We start from the raw sequence: 14,030 nt of genomic DNA, 5'->3' as shown, positions 1-14,030 counted from the left end.
ATATCTTTGTAAATCATGGTGTCTTGATAAAAAAATTAAAATGTGAGAAGAAAAGAAGAAAAAAAGTGCCCTTAAAGCAAAAGACCATGTAAACTGATTCAGTTATGGAGGACTGTACTAAAAATAGAACTATTAGAGGATCTAATTTCATTCTAGGTGTTTATCTAAAAAAGTACAAAAACACTAATCTAAAAAAGATGTGTGCAAGCCTATGTTCATGCAGGATTATTTGTAATAGCAAAGGCTCGAAATGATCTACTTCAGGAAATAAAAGAGGACACGAGGAAATGGAAAGACATCCCCTGCTCATGGATTGGAAGAATTAATATTGTCAAAATGGCAATACTTCCCAAAGCATTGTACAAACTCAATGCGATCCCTATAAGGATACCCTTGACATTCTTCAAAGAAATGGAGCAAGCGCTCCTGAAATTCATATGGAACAATAAGCCCCCACGAATAGCTAAAGCAATTCTTGGGGAAAAGGAAATGGGAGGAATCAACCTCCCCAGCTTCAAACTCTACTACATAGCAGTAGTAATTAAAATAGCATGGTACTGGAACAAAGGCAGAGCTGCGGACCAATGGAACAGGATTGAATACTCTGACACACACCCCCAAATATATGATCATCTAATCTTTGATAAGGGAGCAAGAAATGTGAAGTGGAGCAAGGAAAGCATGTTTAACAAATTGTGCTGGCAAAACTGGACAGCTACATGCAAAAAATGGGCTTAGATCTCCACCTCTCACCATGTACAAAAGTCAGATCAAAATGGACTAAAGACCTTAACATCAGACCAGAATCCATAATGTACATGGAAGACAAGTTTGGCAAAACCCTCCAAGACATTGAATCCAACGGTATCTTCAAAGATGACACACCACTGGCCAAGCTAGTGAAAACAAAGATAAATAAAAGGGACTATCTCAAACTAAGAAGCTTCTGCACCTCAAAAGAAACAGTAACCAAAATACAAAGACAATCTACAGAATGGGAGAGGATATTTACGCAGTACCCATCTGATAAAGGGTTGATATCAAGGATATACAATGCACTGGTTGAACTCCACAAGAAGAAAACTGCCGACCTGATCAAAAAATGGGGTGATGAAGTGAACAGAAACTTTCCCAAAGAAGAAATCTGAATGGCTGAGAGGCACGTGAGAAAATGTTCAACATCACTAATCATCAGGGAGATGCAGATCAAAACAACGAGATATCATCTCACACCACAGGACTGGCCCACATCCCAAAAAACAAAAGCAACAGGTGTTGGCGTGGATGTGGGGAGAAAGGGACTCTCCTTCAATGCTGGTGGGAATGCCAACTGGTCCAGCCCTTTTGGAAAATAATATGGACGACTCTCAAAGAATTAGAAATTGAGCTTCCATTTGATCCAGCAATACCACTCCTGGGAATATATCCCGGAGAAGCAAAAAGGTATAGTAGAAATGACATCTGCATTTCTATGTTCATTTCAGCACTGTGTATAATAGCTACAATCTGGAAAAAAAAAAACCAGAGTACCCAAGACAGATGACTGGTTAAAGAAATGCTGGTACATCTACACAATGAAATACTACGTAGCTGTCAGAAAACATGAAGTCATGAAATTTGCATATAAGTGGATCAACATGGGAAGTATCATGTTGAGTGAAATGAGTCAGAAAGAAAGAGATAGACATAGAAAGATTGCACTCATATGTGGAATATAGAGTAGCAGAGATGTACAAGCTTGCAATGATGCAATATCTGGCAGAAATTTCTCTGGACTTAGTTACTAAAATACTAAAATGCAGAAATCCAAAACCGCGCAGCTGCTAATGTGGCCGCTCAACCTCATATCTCTTCATTCTCAGCAATGGAAAACAAATTATCAAATGCTTCCTTTTCAGCAGGTCTGACTTTGGGGGGAGAAACTCCAAACAATAATAGTGAGTTTTTTTTTTGAAATATTGAATGTAATCAAAGTAAAGTGAAATTTATCAGTTACACAGGTGGGGTGGGGGACTGGGGAGGTGGGGGGGAGGTATACTGTAATTCTTGGTGGTGGAATATGGGCACTGGTGAAGAGGTGGGTGTTCGAGCATTGTATAACTGAGACTTAAACCTGAAAGCTTTGTAACTGTCCACATGGTGATTCAATAAATGAAAAAAAAAAAAGACTGGGAATGAGCAAACAGTGACAGATATACACAATAATATACGACCATCTATGATAAAATATGAAATCTTGTCTTAGCTACAACATAGGTAAACAGGAAAGGGTTATGCTAAGCAAATAAATCAGAAAAGGGTTATGCTGAGCAAATAAATCAGAAGAGAAAGACAATTACCAGATGATCTCAATAATGTGGCATATAAAGAAAAAGCAAAGAAACAAAACTTGTTTAATAAAATTATACACCCTTAGATTTTGACCAAGGAAAGCGAGGATGGATTGAATGGGTCCAGTAAAATATGGTGGTGTGATATTGGGACACAGGTGGTGGGTGTGGTAACACTGTACTTCTACAATATATAAATATTTAATATTCTTGAAAATCAATATCACTCAATAAAGTGTGGGGAATTTCCCCCACAGGATCAATAACTTCAGACCTCACTCGAAGGATTAGTGGCAAAGAATGAGACAGATACAGCAATTGTCCAGGCAGTGAGATCATCTAAACAGTCTTGAAAAATAAAATCAGTTTATTTCGTGAGGGCCCTGCCACACATTTCCCACCACGTATACTAGTCTCCCTAGAACAAAGGATTTACATAGCCAGGAGAATATGCATAAATGGTAAGTGACCAGCCAGTCCGCACATTTAATGCATAATCTTAAAGATAGAGGATTATCTTATTTTTCCAGGCAGACTATTCCCTGCCAGGTCACATGGTTTACAGTTTCTATAAACCTGCTTAAGCTTAACTATCCTTAGCAGGATGCTTCCTGCTTCGCCAACTCTGATGCACACTTGCATCTTAATGATTTAAGAGTCTTAAATGTCTCTTACTAAACTTGCTTCACTCACAAGACCATCCAAATCTTGGGGCCTTTTTAAGCAGGGTGATTTCCCACAATAAAGAATACATTTTGGGGGCTGGTGGGGGCCAAGAGATAGTACAGCAGGTAGGGCACTTGTCTTGCCTGGTCCAATCTCCAACATCCCACGATACTCTGAGCCCACCAGTATAGTGATCCCTCAGTGCAGAACCAGGACTAAGCCCTGAGCACCACCAAAAGAAGAACTTCTGAAAAACAATACGTGTCTGAGGAGACAACTTAACAGGCTGGAGGACAAACTTGCATGCATGAGCCGAGCCTCCATTCTATGCACTTCACAGTTCCCTGAGAATCACAGGGAGCAAGTCCTGTGTTTTGAGCCAAGAGAAGTCCCCAAGTACCACCGGGTGTGGTCCCAAAATAACCATACTTTACAAGCCATAAAAATTACCATTTTATACTGCAAACCACAATTCCCAAAAGGAGAGAGGGGGAGGGGGGAAGAAAAGCACCTGACATAGAGGCAGGCAGGGGGTGGGGGGTGGGGGTGATGGAGGGAACCTGGGAACATCGGAGAATGTACACTGGTGGAAGGATGGGTATTGGAACACTGTATGACTGAAACCTAAAACCCAATCATGAACAGCTTTGTAAGGGTCTATCTCATAATGATTCAATTAAAAAGTTTTTTAAAATTACCATTTTAGATATTTTTAACTAACAGTGCTACAGTGCAATGCTAAAGTGAGATGAGCTATGTTCACATTGTTGAATCATACCATCCGTAACCAGAATTTATTAATCTTTTTTTGAAACTGTACCCTCTACCCTCACTGGGCATCTAACTCTGGGCTTATTGTACTATACATATAATATTTACTAACTTCGGTTGAACCTCCAAGTGGTACTCAGGAGAACACAGGAGACTCGGGTGCCCCTCCTGGAGTACTGAGTCATGCTGTGTGGGTCTGACGGTTCAGCGCCGATATGGTTCTGCTCAAACTTGGGGTTCAGAGCATTCAAGGCATATATTTCTAATTCTTTGAGTTATCTTGCTGGTCCCATTATGTTTTTTAAATCATTGTAAATCAAGTTATTTATTTATTTATTTATTTGCTTTTTTGGGTCACACCTGGTGATGCACAGGGGTTACTCCTGGCTCTGCACTCAGGAATCACTCCTGGTGGTGCTCAGAGGACCATATGGGATGCTGGGAATCGAACCCAGGTCAGCCACGTGCAAGGCAAATGCCCAACCCACTGTGCTATCGCTCCAGCCCCCAAGTTTTCCATTATTTTCAATCAGACACATTTCTAACCAATTCAGTGCTAAGCTGTTCAACTTTCTCTATCTTCAGTTACATTGTTATCTCCTATGAGAAGTATCCCAAAGTTCTGGGTAGACTGCTACTTCCTTCTAATAGGCATTCCTAACCTTGGGCATTTATTTACTTTGGTGGTAAGTCCAATAGTCATCCATAGTTATGTTATAGTTGCTGAGATACTGCAATTAACTATGAGTCCTGATCTTAATCTCTCACAGGTCTCTGCAAGGCCTGCTGAGATCCACAAAACAGAAACTCCAAAAACACACATCAAGTTGGGAATTTCATTCCCAGCTCATATCACTGTAGTGTGTATTCCACCGTTTGAAATCTGCAATACAACAGTTGACTCAACTCATGAAGCTATCTCTATAGGCAGGAAGTACTCTACAATTTCTACTATCAACTCACCCAGCAGTAGATACTAGGGTCTCAAGAATAAGATGTTATAAGACAGAGATCAATATTCGAGGACTTGTCTGAGCCGGTATTATCAAGATTTCCCTTTCTACTGCTTTCATACCAACATCGGAGTCTCCTAGGGCCTGCAGAGCCACAGAAGTTCATTGGAGGGTTGAGCTTTGAAATGACCAATGAAGGTCTGAGAAGTCATTCTGAACAACGGACATGCTCGAAGGCTGGGTGGCAGTGAGAAAACCAAACATCAAACACTCCCAAGGTTTGTCACATATGCCACAGCGGAGGAAATAGATGCGATGCAGCCATGAGAGTACAGCCTCACAAGGAGGATAGAAGAGTTGTGGGACCAAAGAGGGCTGTCTCGAGAGAAGATTCTCAAAGGCCTGGTGCCCATAACTGTGAAAAGTTTCCCTTCACCCCCACCACCCTTACTTTTGCTGGGTGGGACAATCCCCAGAGCTGCTCAGGGCTTACTACTGACTCTATGTTCAGGGCTCACACCTGCCAAGCTGGGGGGGACCATGTGGAATGCCAGAAATTGGATCCAGGTCAGCTGCTACACACTGGACTATTTCTCCACCCCCTAAATAAATGTCCCTTAAATTTTTTTTTTTTTATTAGAGAACCCTCAGAGACCTGGGCCCTATGCAAACAGGATGAGAATACTATTTGGGTACACCAAAGAGGAATCAAAAGAGCTATGCTAAGAGTATCACATCTCACTCGAGTGAGAGAAGGAATCCGGAATTCTGACCTCCATCAATGGTCAAGAATCAGGGACGATGTCTCATTTGCCAAGGCATCAAAAATCAGATGGGCTGGTCATGTAATGCAATTCAGAGATGACTGCTGGACTAGAGCTGTTACCGACTGGATTCCACAGGACATCAGAAGACCGCGTGGCCGCCCACCAACTAGATGGTCAGTTTTTTTTGTCAAATCCCTGAATGAACAATTTGAGGCTCTTTCTGTTCCTGGAGCAAGCAGATATCATTGGGCTGCACTAGCACGCGACAGGGACAAATGGCGACGTTACTGGTGCCCCCTCGAGCAAATTGAAGATCAATGGGACGACAAATGAAACAAGTGATACAAGTGATTAGAGAATCCCTTGATGTACAGTTACAAAGCATTTCACTCATATAGTGATCATTTACCCATCCCTCCATCAGTGCCCATTCACCTCCACCAATGATCCCAGTATCCCTCTCACCACCCCCACCCCATCCCCCACCACCCCACCCTGCCTCTGCAGCAGGGCATTCCCTTTTGTTCTCTCTCCTTTTGGGTGTTGTAATGTGCAATAGAGGTATTGAGTGGCCTTCATGTTCGGTCTATAGTCTACTTTCAGCTCGAATCTTCCAACCCTAATGGGTCCTCCCAACATCCTCTACTCGGTGTTCCCTTTTCTATCTGAGCTGCCTTTTCCCCTAGCATGTGAGGCCAGTTTCCATGCTGTGGGGCAGACCTCCTTGTCCTTATCTCTACTACTCTTGGGTGTTAGTCTCTCACTCTGTTATTTTATATTCCACAGATGTGTGCGATCTTTCTATGTCTGTCTCTCTCTTTCTGACTCATTTCACTTAACATGATACTTTCCATTTTGATCCACTTATATGCAAATAATAAATGTCTCTTTCATTTAAGGATGAGGAGAAAGGTGCTATAAGGGAAAAATTTTAATATGGAAACTAAGTTTCCTTTGTATATGTATTAAGTAAAAATACAGCCAAAGCGGTGGGAGTAACTCACATCAGTTCAGAACAGAAGCTGTCAAATTTGATGCCATGTCAGAATGTCCTGGGAATTTTAAAATAAGTAAAATATCCAAACTCTATTCTTGATGAGTAGGATTAAATTAGTCTATGCTATATCCATTCTCTCTCCACTCTAATTCTTTTTTTATACTTAAAAAACATTTTTAATTGAATCACCGTGAGATACAGTTAAAAAGCTTTCATGTTTGAGTTTCAGTCATATGATAATTGAACACCCATCCCTCCACCCATGCACATTTTCTACCAGCAGTGTTCCCAGATTTCCCACCCCCCTTCCCACCCCTCCCCCTGCCTCTATGATAGACAATTTCCCCCCATACTCTCTCTCTTTACTTTGGGCATTTGGTTTGCAATACAGATGCTTAAAGGCTATCACATTTGGTCCTTTATCTGCTTTCAGCACACATCCCGAACTATCCCTCCAACCATCATTGACTTAATGATCCCTTCTCTATTGCAACTGCCTTCTTCCCCAGCTCATGAGGCAGGCTTCCATGCATGGAGCAATATTCCTGGCCCTGTCTCTACTGTCCTTGGGTGTCAGTCTCACATTATATTATTTGTATTCCACAAATGTCCACTCTAATTCTTAAAATTTTCCTAAGTGATTCTGACATTCAACCGATGATGAGAACCACTTCATGGGAGGAAAGGTGTGGACTGGGTAGGCTTCTGGGAGGACGTGATCTATAGACCAAGCCTAGGAGTACAGGGAAAATTTGGAGTCATGGGTTGGGGCGCTAGATGTTGAGGGAAGCTGAGCTCAGTGGCAGGAAGGAAACCAGTTACCGATCAGTCAGACTAGCTGGAGATGAGTATTCCAGTTGGTAAGTACTGGTAAATGCAGCTAGAAATAGAAGTGGTTCTGTCTGGGAAGAGCCTTGAACAGCAAGTCAGGAAGTTTCGACCATCCTGAGATCAAGGATAAGCCCCAGGTGATCTTTATGTCAAGTAGCATGAGCAAAGAGAAATTTGAGATCAGTTCATATGTTGGACTGGAGCGATAGCACAGCAGTAGGGCGTTCGCCTTTCACGCGGCTGACCCATGTTTGATTTCTCCGCCCCTCTCGGAGAGCCCGGCAAGCTACCCAGAGTATTGTGCCTGCATAGCAAAACCTAGCAAGCTACCCGTGGCGTGTTGGATATGCCAAAAACAGTAGCAATAAGTCTCACGATGAGAGACATTACTGGTGCCCGCTTGAACAAATCGATGAGCAACGGGATGACAGTGACAGTGACAGTTCACATGTTGGAGAAGACTGTAAATAACAAGATTTCATCTTTCTATGGCCGAGTAGCACTTCATTGTGGGTCTATGCCATGTCTTTACCCACTCCTTGGCGTGGGTTACCTCCATCTCCAGACTGATATAAATCACTACAGTGACCAGAGAGGTGCACATATCTTTTAGAATCAGTGTTCTAATATTTTGGGGTTGCCCGCTCCAGCAAATCGATAAGCAATGGGATGACAGTGATACAGTGATATTTTTGGGTAAGTATCCAAAAGTAGGATTACTGAATTATTTAGTTTTATTTTTAACTTTAATGAAAGTTTCATACTGTTTCCCATGGTGCCTACACCAATTTATATTTCCACCAACAGTATAGAAGGGTTCCTTTCTCTCTATATCCTCACCAATCTATAGTTTCTCGACTTGGTAGTATCCATTCTGATCACTGTAAGAGGAAGTTTCATGGCGGCTTTTATTTGCTCTTCCCTCATGAGAGCTGACATAGAATATCTTTTCATATGTTTGCTAACCATCTGATATGTGCTCTTTGGTAAAATGTCCACTTAGATCCTTTGCTTATTTTCTAATTGGGTTGTGTGGTTTTTTTGTTGTCATGTAAATTGTACTTTTTTTTTTATTTTAACCCCTTTTCTGATATGGTAGTGTAAATAACTTCTATTCAGGCTTTTTGTTTTAACTTGGCTTCATTTCTCTGTACACAAGCTATTTAGTTTGATGCAATTCTCTTTTGTATCTCTTGCTATTGGAGATGTGTGTACAATAGCTATTTTTTATTTTTTCTTGTATATTTTGTGATTTCAAGTCTTTAGGCTTTTAAATTAATTTTAATATATGATGTACAATAGTGATCTAGCTTGCATGTGCAAACTAGCCACATCTTTTGCATGTGGCTGCTCACCTCTTGGAGAGCCCAGCAAGCTACCAAGAGTATCTCACCTGCATGGTAGAGCCTGGCAAGGTCCCTGTGGCGTATTCAATATGCCAAACACAGTAACAATAACAGGTCTCATTCCCTTGACCCTGAAAGAGCCTCCAATCGTTGGGAAAGACGAGTAAGGGGAGGCTACTAAAATCTCAGGGCTGGGATGAATAGAGATGTTACTGGTGCCTGATCGAGCAAATCAATGAACAATGGGATGACAGTGATACAGTGATACAGTTGGAGAAGTTTAGATCACAATATCTGAGTTATTAAATGACAATGCAGCCTATTAAGAAAATTAGCCAGTGAAAGTAGACTAGACTACAGACCGTACTCATGGCCACTTAATACCTCTATTGAAAACCACAATACCCATAAGGAGAGAGAGAACAAAAGGGAATGCCCTGCCACAGAGGTGGGGTGTGTGTATGTGGGAGGGGGGAGTGGTGGGAGGAATGCTGGGATCATTGGTGGTCTGCACCATGGGCACTGGTGGAGGGATGAGTACTTGATCATTGTATGATTAAAACACAAACACAGAAGTTTGTAAGTCTGTAACTGTACCTCATGGTGATATTAATAATTTTAATAAAAATTATTTAAGAAAAAGAAAAGAAAATTAGCCAGGAGTTCAAGCAGTCACTAGTGAGGTTGTCTGTGAATCCGAGGCTCTCCCGGGCTAGCCTACCTTCCCGCCACGTCAGCCCACCCCATAGCCAGTCAGACCTGAGTGATATTCCTAACGGATCCCACTTTTCCTGAGTTTCCTCCGTATGAGCCATCATGCTTCTCTCTTCCTTTGCTCTGTCATAGAACATCCTCGTGTCTGGTACTTTTCAGTTCTCAGGAAAGAAAAGAAGGAAGGCCAGAAGAGATCTGTCACAGGAAGGTCAGCACAGGACTCAGGAAGGCTCGGGAGCGCGGGGCGGGAGGAGCGGAGAGAGCCAGCGGGATCAGTGACCCGGGTGTGGGGGAAAGCGGTGCAGCGTGCAGTGTTTGCAACAGCTTTGACTGACTGGTAGAAACTGAGTCAGATTACATGAGGGCGCAGCCCTTGCAAAGTTTCTGAGAGTAGGTAGATGACGGGGATGCCATTCTAGCTGCTTGGTTGAGCAGGAGGGTCTGGGCAGGGGGTGGAGATGGGAGTGGACTCAAAGGGAAGCTGGGGAGAATTTGACAGACTGTCAGTTCCCAGAAGACTTGTCGGGACAGACATAATCTGGCACCAGAACTCAGGGCGATGACAGAGACACTGTAGCAAGTAGCACCAGGATGGCTCTGAGGACACCCGGGCCTGGAGCCTGAACTTCAGGCTCTCACTCAGCAGCTGGGATCAGTTTGGACCCTGCTGACAGTGGTGTGATGCAGCCACTGCTCCCTCCGGCACAGATTCAAGAGCAGCGGGAAGTTGGGGAGAAGGGAGAGGTGAGCTGGGGTGCAGACCACTTGCTCGGGCTCCAACTGTCAGAATGGAGAAATGGAGAGGTAGGTCCAGGCAGTGTTGGCTGAAGATGCCCAATGCCCAGATGAGTGAGAGACAGACAGACAGAAAGACAGACAGACAGACGAAGACAGAGAGACTGAAAGAGACAGAGACAGAGAGACAGAGAAACAGAGACAGAGACAAACAGACAGAACAGGAGTATTTGATTTATTTTCAAATTTAGCATGGATTCCAAGCCAATGAAAGAAAAATTTTTTTTCTGACTATAACTTCCGAGTTATATATATACATATGTATATATATAATATATGCATACATGTCTCGGAAAGCCCGGCAAGCTACCGAGAGTATCCCGCCCACACGGGCAGAGCCTGGCAAGCTACCCAGCGTATTCGATATGCCAAAAACAGTAATGATAGGTCTCATTTGCCTGAACCTGAAAAAGCCTCCATCGTTGGGAAAGACAAGTATGGAGAAGCTGCTAAAATCTCAGGGCTGGGAGGAATAGAGATGTTATTGGTGCCCACTCAAGTAAATAGACAAACAACGGGATGACAGTGATACAGTGATATCTTCCGAGAGAAATGACATGATCAGTCACATTTCCCTGTGCATCCTCACTGCAGAGAAAATAGATGTCCCATGTTTTCCTTCTTCATCCCAACCTCAAGGAACCTGCTCCCTCCAGGGTTATCCAGCAAACAATGAGTTCGAGGAGGCAGCTCACAAGATATCTTCTAAGCAGACAGGGTTCTGCTGAAGAAACAGCCCTGACCCAGAGTCAGAGCCAAGTTCCCGTCCTGGCTTTATCCCAGACCCACTCACGCCTGCCCTGAGCAAGTGGGGCTCTCATTCTGTCCACCTACTGGCCAGATGGCTTCCAAGTCCCCTTCCTGCTCTCCCACTCTGTCTCACGGGACCAGGGAAATAGTTCATGGGTTAGAATGATGCCTTGTATGAGCCTGACCTAGATTTAATCCCCGGCACCATATGGTCCCCCGAACACCACGAGAGTAGCCCTTAAGGGCTCCTAAAGCCAGAAGTGGCCCTAGTGGTCCCTGACACCCCGGGGTCTGAGTAGCACCCTAGCCTCAGATCCTGGCATTGAACATTCCAGCTGGTTTGCCAAAGATCTCCAGAAGCAGCCCTTGAGCCCCCTGAGAATGACTTGGGAGACCCCCTCCCTCCCACATCCCTGCCCCCCAAGTCTCTCTCAGGTATTGTTTCTAAGGATTTGATCAGAAATAGTGCATATATTTTAATTTTTTTTAAACTTGTTCACATTGATTTATTATTCAATATTCCAACACCAATCCCACCACCATTGCACCTTCCCACCACCATTCTTTCCTATTTTCCCAGCCACCACCCTGGCCTGACCCAATAGCAGGCCCTAAATGATTTATTTTATACTCCTTGTTATGATTAATTCACTAAAAATGATCAAAACAGATTTCCTTGAAAGAAAGTGTGAAGATTGTTGCATCTCAACCCGGAGCCATTAAATTCTTGTATAAAAGGTTACTAAAGTGTTGCTTACAGGTTAAGTGTTGTGGTTGCCTTCTACTCTACATCCCATTGAATGTGGTGTGTGATTCCTGCTATGTCAGTGATGCAGGGTGTGAGATGTCACTCCAGGAATTCTAAATTTGGATAGGGTAATACAACTGGGGTTGAATCATTGACTGGATGGTGACTTTGGACTCTGGAAGCATCTCTGCAGCTCGCTCACCTCTTTCAGGATTTATTTATGAGTTTCTGGATCATGGTTGGTTAACGAGCTTATTCATTGCATGCCAGAGGCAGTTCATGGGCATGACTGCCAGGCTCCTGGGAGAACTGAGCAATGCAGGGAGGTCATCCACCCCCGACTCCATGGAAACAAACCTACATGGAGATTTTGGTCACCAAACCTGCATACCTGAGTTTCCAACCGATGCGTCCAGACAAGAGGCTCACCTGAGTCTGTGTGCGTGTGTGTGTGTGTGGGGGGGGGGGGGGTCTGGTCGTAAGCATAACGGTGATTGGGTTCTGGAGGTTTTAGGCTGCCAAGGCCCTGCTGGGGCAGGTGAGGGGGTTCACTTGCCCCCCTCCAAGGTGCCTGGATCTGAAATTCGGCCTGGTGTGGGGTCTGGAGGGATCTCTCCAAAACAGTGCATTTAAAAGAATAGTAAAACTAAAACATCACTAACAAGTAAAATATGAATGAGAGCAAAATAAGTATAAAAGTCAGGGAAGCAAAGGGGCTAACTGCATTGAAAAAGAAAAGTGATTTCTTTCAAGATTTATTTATGAGTTTCTGGATCACAGACTGTAGTGAAAGATAGCAGAGAAAAACCAACTTCCTGTTTGTCCCTAGAGGGCAGTACAATAATTAGTTCCCTGAAGCCCCATTTTGCCAGATTTATTTCTTAAGCATCACAGTGTCTTCCAAAATAAGAATCTACTGCATTTCCCTAGGTAGCATCCACCACTGTCTTGCCCAACTACTTACTTACAGAGTGTTAATGAAACTCTGACAGCAAATACGGTCGGTCCTTTCCCGTTTAGAGTTCAGATCCATCTGTTGAATTCAATTCAGAAAGGCTCAGAGGTGACACTCTCCCAGCTTTGAGAGGGGACTCAAAGCTGTGCCTAATAAGGGCTTGGAGCAAGCTCAATGGCTGAGCACGCGCTTTGCATGCAGACTAGGGTTTGGTCCCCATTACCACATGGTCCCTGAGAACTGCCAATAGTGAACACATTGCCAAGAGCAGCCCCATTGGATGTGGTCCAAAATTTTAAAAAAAAAATTAAAAAAAAAACTGTGCCTAATGAAAAAGCTCTGTGGGGTGCTGGAGAGATAGCACAGTGGGCAAAGATGCTTGCCTTGTATGCGACTGACCTGGGTTCCATCCCCAGGACCTTAGGTCCCCTCAGTCCTTCAGGAGTGATCCCTGAGCACAGAGCCAGGAATAAGCCCTGAGTATCACTGGGTGTGGCCCAAAAAAGGAAACAAAAAAAAAAAGATAAAATAAAGGAAGAGAGAAGAAGGGGAGGGGAGGAGAGGGGAGGAGAAGGAAGGGGAGGGAGGAGATGGAGGGAGTGGAGGGGGCAGGAGGAGAGGGGAGGGGAGGGCAGAAGCTCTCAGGGCCACTGTTCTGGGGTACACCCGTCAGGCTTTTCAGCATGATGGCTGACAACACAGGCTTGGTGCCACCACACTTGCTTTTGATCCTTGGCTCTGCTCCTTGGTGACTGACCTAGCCTCAGTGTCCTCATGTGTTATTAATACATTAATGCAAAGAATGAGCTACGGCTGTTTTTGGCACGTAGCGAGGTTCAGTATGTGCTTACTGTGACAATGAGTAACTGCTCGTTTATTTGCAGACATTTAGTCTCAGCTGCTAAGCAGCCATGCGAGTTTGAACACTCCAAACTCTTAAACACAAGACGGGCTAAGATACCCTCTGAAGTCCTTTCTGCCTCTCAAGTTGATTGAGTTGGGCTGGACCCACAGTACTGTGGACAGTACTTTCATGCAGCCAACCTGGATTCGATCCCCAGTATTCCATACGGTCCCCGAGCCCACCAGGCGTGACCCCTCAGCACATAGCCAGAGTTAACCCTGAGTACTTCCAGGTGTGACCCAAAACCAAGAACAAATTTTTTCTTAATTAAAAAAAAAAATTAAATGAGTTGACAACCTACTAAATATTGACTTTGAACCCAGGAGGATTTTGGATCTTAAACTGTACTTGTAACCAGGATATTTTTTTCTCGTGTACCTAATGAGATTTGTGATAGGTCACTGTATGTGTCAACTTAATGAGCTAGCAACACCTACTTTTCAGGGGTGGGGTGAGGCCTAAGTGAGAGAATGTGTGCTCATGTCCTAGAGATGTGGTAACAA

Source organism: Sorex araneus, chromosome 7 (assembly GCF_027595985.1).
Source record: "Sorex araneus isolate mSorAra2 chromosome 7, mSorAra2.pri, whole genome shotgun sequence".
Lineage (NCBI taxonomy): Eukaryota > Metazoa > Chordata > Mammalia > Eulipotyphla > Soricidae > Sorex > Sorex araneus.
This window is presented reverse-complemented; position numbering follows the sequence as displayed.